We start from the raw sequence: 5,876 nt of genomic DNA on the forward strand, positions 1-5,876 counted from the left end.
CTCTATAGTGTAATTTCCCCCCTACAAATCAACCTGGCTCCATCCAGGTTCAGACATCCTTCCTAGAAAATTCCACTCCCTGCAGCCAACATTTAGCAAATGATGAGAACAATGTAAAATAAGACTCCATAACACAGGCTGTCAGGCCACCATAGTCACAGGTGATACTTCCAAGCCACTGGAGCAAAACAGGGCATGAAGGCTGTCCCTCCCATCCTTCACAGTTATGCCAATGGCTACTGCAGGAAAAATAGTAAGTTGCAACACAGTGGTGAGAAGACATCTGATGCAGTGTTAGTGGCAGGTGGGATGAGGTAGGAAAGAGCTCTGCCAATGCCTGGCAGGCCAGCCCAGGGGCACTGCTGACTCCCACAGCCTCTGCAAATCTGCAGGCTGTAGTCAAAACTTCATTCCCACCCAGACAGTGGATCCTATCAATAGCCAAGGGCTGGCAGCAAATCTGAGGGCTTCTTGGAGTAAGATCTAATTGTTACAGTGGAAATGCCAGTTTGCATAATTTTATTTTATTTTATTTTTTGTTCCTTCTCATGGCCATGCCTTATTTTAAGACATGATCTTGAAAGTGTTATGCAAAGTCTCCACCTAAAAAAAAAAAAAAAAAAAAAAAAATTGCAAACAAAACATTAAAAGCAAATTTTGATGTGATGAAAGAGAAGAGGCAGGGTGGGAGGGGGGCAAATCAGTTTTCTCAGATCTTGAACAAGTTGCCTAAGTCTGTTGTAAACACAGCTGCAAAATAATCTGAAATAATGGGCCTTCGTGAGGGCAGGATGTGCCTGACTGCCATGCAGTTGCACTGCTCTGACATAACATTTCTCCCAGCATATATGAAGTACTCATTCCTTGCAGATGGTCATGGCCAGACTGTGAAGGAGAATTGTAGCATCAACTCAATGTGCTTCAGTGCAGCCAACAGCTGTGAGTTTTGCTTCCTCGGTAAATCCTGTAGGGAAAGCTAAACTTGATCTGTGAATCAGAGCCTGATGTATTATTCTTGGGAATGCTGAAGTAAGTGGAAGGTAACAGAGCTAAAATACATTATTTCCAATAGGGACGGGTGGGGAGTGTGGAGGCAGAGAGATGGGAGTTGCATAACTGGACTGGTGCTTGCACTCACAGACCATGTGCAAGGTTAGACTCAGAACAAGCCCACATGGGTCTGCCATGCAATGTGAGCAGGCTGGGTTGTGTGGTGCAGTTGGGTTAGACCTCAAACAAATTCACTGCCTCACACAGCAGCAAGTAAGGGAAGAATCAACCCCAGCACTTATTTCTACCAGACCTAAGGGAGTTTGAAACACAAGGCCAAATCCTTTGTGTGTGTGAGAGAGAGAGACACCATGACTGTGAACATTCCTGTGCTGCTGTAGGTTCTCCTCACATGGGTAGATAGCTTGGGACAAGAGGTCATCCAACAAGCATTATATCCCTAGGAGCAAGCAAAAGCCTTGCTCTGTTGTACTACTTGTGAGGAGCTGCAAGTAGGCAGGAGATCTTTGTTTTCACCCTATGAATATTTAAGTTTTCCTCACGTGGAAGAGGAAAACGGAAATTAAATTCAGAGTCAGAGTAATTTTTCGTATGATTTCTCCTCCAGTAAGTTCATCATCAAGGAAGCCTTCCCACCTGCTCAAAGTTTGTTCAGAGATAACAAGAGGTATTTCTGAAGGGCTCTTCTTGTGAAAGCCAGCCACCTCAATAAAAACATGGCTTGAGGGTAAGAAATGGCTCTCCCCAGCCCGTGGGCAACTGCTCCCTCGGTCTCCAGTGTCCCACATGCAATAGGAGAAGGAAAATGCTAAACAATCTTTAGTGTTCTTCACTCTCTTGCCCTTTCTAGGTCTGTGTTATGGCTTGCTGCTCCCTTCCCATGTAGCCTTATCTTGCAGACAAGGTCCTGGCTAACTGATTAGCGCAGGGCTTCATTCCTCTTTGCCCCACTCTCTGATTTTCATTTCAGAATGCAGGCTGCCCTGCCACATGCTTGCACGGAAAGACCTGGGCTCCAGCACAGCCTGTGCCGTGGGCCTGTGCTGCTATTTTCTCAACTACACTTTAATTAATTACCACGCTGCAAGCAGTGCCTGCCAAAGCCAACGTGCTGTCTGGCCAGACGCATCTTTCAAAATGCAATGCCAGGGGAGATACATTCCTGTAGCCTGCTTGGGGTGGCGGGCAGGGGAGGACAGTTCTGCTTCACACTCATTGGCTGCAGGCTGAGCCCCTCGCTGCCCCTCACACAGCTCCTAGCCCTGCCTGCAGTAGGGTAAAGATGACGTTGTCTGAAACTTCTGCAAGGTTACGCAAATGTGTGAGGGCAGGGGGGAGAAGGAGAAGGGAGAGCTCATGTCTGGGTGGCACTGCTCCATCACTGCAACACTTGGGCATGGTGGTGCAGGGACAGGGCCCACACCCTGGCAGTGAGGTGCCTGCTGGGCAGCCTTCATCCTCCCCTGCTTCTTTCATGCCATTAGCTAAGCCCATTCTCTAATCATGGGAACAGAACCCTCTGCTTGGGCCCCAGCCTGGCAGTCTGCGTCCTGCTTGCCGTGGGGACAGCAATGAGGCTGAGGCGGAATGCATGGCGAAGCCAGCGTGGGAAAGCGTGCGTGTTGTTTCTGTCTCAAGAAATGTACCAGGGAAGACAAGCCACTTTTCTGGCCTCTGGGCTCCCCAGTGAGGGATAGGATAATCGCTCACTTTCTGATTCCCCTTTACTTTGCTCTGCAACGCTGACAGATGGTGTGTGGTGCAGCCAAGGCTGGATTCCAGCTTGTATCTCCTCCGGTCGCTTGCGACGTACTCAGAGCAGATTCCTCCTTGGGTTGACATTTCCATCTCATCCCAAAGGGGTTTTGTTTTTAATTTTCATTTAAAGTTTAGGCTGAGCTAGCATTGCTGCTCTGGGCTTTCGCAACTTCTGTGTAAAATCTCCCTCCTGGCCCAGTGCTGCTGATGTGGACACCCAATCCAAGTGCTCATGGAGAGAAGGCTGTGCTCTCCCAGGACAGGTCAGCCTGCCTGCAGTCAAGACACGCTCATGGTGCACCACCAGGGACTGTTGAGGGATCTTGCAATGATTTTGTGCTCCTAGGTTTCACGTGCCTCGGTTCCATGACCAAAATTACAGGAGTTTATTCTTCTTCACGTGCATAAGTGGACACATCCATGTGTACATGTACCCTCCCCACTTTTCTCTTCCTGCAGGATTTGTACATAGCTAGCTTAATGTAGACTTAAGATTCTGATGTTGGTTCCCAGTTCCTCTGTTCGGTATCAGATAGGCAACTAGATTATGCCAAGGAAAGGGGAGAAGTTAATTTGAGATCATCCCCAAGACTGAAGTGCAGAGCAGGAGAGGCAAGAGGCTGAGTATCTCTCTCTCCAGCTCCTGTTCAGTGATTCAAAGTCACAGAATCACACAGAATCACAGAACTGTAGGGGCTGGAAGGGGCCTCTAGAGATCAAGGCCAAACCCCCCTGCCCATGAAGGCCCCCTAGACCATGTTGCACAAATAAGGTGCCCAGGCAGCTCTTGAATGTCTCCAGAGGAGACTCCAGAACCTCCGTGGGCAGCCTGTTCCAGTGCTCCATCACCCTCAATGTGAAAAAGTTCTTACACTCATCTGAGTGGAACTTCCTATGCTTTGGTTTGTGGCCATTTCCCCTTGTCCTATTGCCACACACCACTGAAAAGAGTATGGCCTTCTCCCTTTGCCTCCCACGCATTAGATATTTATAGACCTGGATCAAATCCTCTCTCAGTCTTCTTTTCTCAAGGCTGAACAAACTGATGTTGCTCAGGCTTTCCTCATAAGAGAGGTGCTCCAGGCCCTTTATCATCTTCATGGCTATCCACTGGACTCTTTCCAGGAGATCCCTGTCTTGTTTGTACTGGGGAGCCCAGGTGAGGACTCACCAGGGCAGAGTAGAGGGGGAGAATCACCTCCCTTGACCTGCTGGACACACTGTTTTTAATGCACCCCAGGATCCCATTGGCCTTCTTGGCCACCAGGGTACACAGCTGGCTCATGGCCAACCTGTTGTCCACCAGGACACCTCGGTCCCTCCCTCTGAGTTCCTCTTCAGCAGGTCAGCCCCCCACCTCTCCTGATACATGCAGTGTATCAGTGTTTTCCTCCCTAGGTTCAAGAATCTACACTTGTTCTTGTTAAACCTCATTTGGTTCCTCTCTGCACAGCACTCCAGGCTGTCCAGGTCTCACTGAAGGGCAGCACAGCCTTCTGGTGTGTCGACCATTCCTCCCAGATTTTTACCATCAACAGACTTGATGGGGTGGACACTATACCCTCATCAAGGTCATTGATGAAGATGTTGAACAAGAGTGGGCGCAGCACTGAGCCCTGGGAAACAGTACTAAATACAGCTCTCCAGCCAGACTCTGCACTGCCAAACACACTGCTTTAAGCTCAGCCAGTCAGCCAGTTTTCAGCCCACCTCCCCATCCACTTATCTATTCCACAAGATTTAGGTCAATGAAGCTTGGCCAAGTTTGCAAATGCACTGTAAAATTTCTTTCTCTGGTCTATCCTATTTGTCACATGTGAAAAAAAAAACCAATAGAATCATAGAATTGTTATTTCCATCTACTTCTTTTTTCATGTAACTTCACTGTCCTCACAAGCATTCTGACACTTTGTAGGAACGCTTACTTGCTATGGCCCCCACCCCAGACGCAAAAGTAACTTTCCCGACAGAAGTAGGACATGACAACCAGAAGAGAATATAAACAAGCCAGAGTAGGAGGAGAGAGGAGGGGCAGGAGCTGTAGTGACAATATCCCACCACTCTTTCAACAACCCTGATCACTATGTGAACTGTGAGAGGGACTGGAGATATGGCAGACCTGCTTCTGTTGTGGAGGCCGTTAGACACTGTAGACAGGCTCTCCAAGTTGGAAATGGATATTTTCCTTTCACTGAGAGCCACTGAGGGAAGTACCTCATCTTTCCATCAGGGCATTGGGTGAGGCCAGCACTGTCATGTGCTCAAGGCAACCACTAATGCAGGGGACCTTTTGCCTGATTTTAAAGCCCTAGAGTGCTCAGTCTGGCATTTTTAATGCAAAAGTCACATGCATGTCACTGAAGACAGAGAGGAGGCATGTCCCAGCTCCCACTGGAGTCAAGGGGCACCTGCTCTGCATGAGGGCAGCCTCTGAAACAGAAAACACAGTCAGGCCTCATCAAGGTAGTACAGATCTTTTCACTAGGCAGTCACATGGAGCAGATGGACATTCAGGTTTTTTTAAGTTCTCCAACACCATCTTCCTCCCGGCTCATTCTTGCTGTGCCCAGTGCATCCCTGAAGCTGTAGAAGAAAGCAGGAAGACCCCGATGTTGCTGCAGGGAAACTGCTGGTGGTGACACCACATCTGGGCAGCAGTTGTCCTCTGCAGATGTTGAGGCCTTGTGTCAGGGCTCTGCAGGGAGCAGGAAGCCAAGGAAAATGTTCAAAGTGGCCTGCTCCTATGTTCTGTACAGGACAGAAGGAGACACAGAGCTGAGATATCCTTCGGCTAGGAGGCATGGCACAGTCCAAAGTGTGTAAGGCCAGAGGGACACTGTGCAGGTAATGGAAAGCAAGAAAATTGTTTACTCTTTGTCTCCCTCAGGTGCCACTTGTTTCAGGCTCCAATGGATCCCTTATCTCCTTCCCATTCATATCACCCAATGTTTTCATGAGGTCCATGGGGGGAATATTTGTTTTTACATCTAGCGGTGAAGAAAGCCATCTTGTGTGTTTGTGAACAAGTTTGCAGTTGTGTGGCTGGAATGATGCCAACAAAAAAAAAAAAGGCTATTCTTATAAACCTTCCTGTTTACTTAGTATAG

The sequence above is a fragment of the Coturnix japonica genome, chromosome Z (genome assembly GCF_054131305.1).
Source record: "Coturnix japonica strain WE chromosome Z, WE-NBRP24, whole genome shotgun sequence".
Lineage (NCBI taxonomy): Eukaryota > Metazoa > Chordata > Aves > Galliformes > Phasianidae > Coturnix > Coturnix japonica.